This window comes from Xenopus laevis, chromosome 7S, assembly GCF_017654675.1.
Source record: "Xenopus laevis strain J_2021 chromosome 7S, Xenopus_laevis_v10.1, whole genome shotgun sequence".
NCBI lineage: Eukaryota > Metazoa > Chordata > Amphibia > Anura > Pipidae > Xenopus > Xenopus laevis.
In genome coordinates, this window is record NC_054384.1 from 26877673 (window position 1) to 26878594 (window position 922).

A 922-nucleotide genomic window follows, 5' to 3' on the forward strand; every position below is an offset into this window, starting at 1 on the left:
AGATGATGAATCTGGTGTCTGTGTAGTTGAGTGGAGGGAGGTTTCTGTCTTGTAATGTCTGCTTATGTATTTCACTTTAGAATTAACCCTAAATGAACTCTCCAGGCTCCAGCTGTGTTGTCGGGCAAATAGCTGCACAGAAATCATTCTCAGGGCAACTATAAGGCAAATCTACGGAGGTGCATTTGTGCTTCACTTAAAAACATCCCTGGTTCTATCAGCCTAAAGAGCAGTGCTGCTAAGGGCACAATGAGTCAATAAAAATTATTATTAATGGAACAGCCTTATTACTGCCAGTATTGGCCTGGGACAAAACAGGAAGGTTGTGGGCTTGTGTCAGTCCTAGAGCCAAACATGATAAACTAACGCAGGAACTATTTCCCCCTTGGACATGGAGAGGTTAATTACCTGGGGCTACTTGATATTAATAAATGCTGCACACACTGCTCTGCAATTGCCTTTCTACCACTTGCTATAACATTATGCCAGAGCTGTAAAGCACAGTGAAATCAGATGCCAGGGGAATTCCAATTATATATAGTGAATAAAGTACACCCTCTTGTAATATATATAGTGAATAAAGTACTCCCTTTTGTAAATTATCAGGATATTATAAGTTATCGAGGAGTTTCATGACCATATAAAAACACGAGGCCAAAGGTCGGTGTTTTTACACAGGTCATAGAACTCTGAGGTGACTTCTAATATCCTTATAATTTACAAAAGAGGGTACTTTATTTCTTATAATACACAGGTTTTAGGGAGTCATGTGACAAAAATGACTGATGACATCAGTACTCACCGTTTATTAAGGATATAATTTACAAGATATTCATGGCTTTTGTGTATTATAAGGATTTTATAAGTTACCGAGGAGTTTCATGACCACATATAAACACGAGGCCGAAGGCCGAGTGTTTTT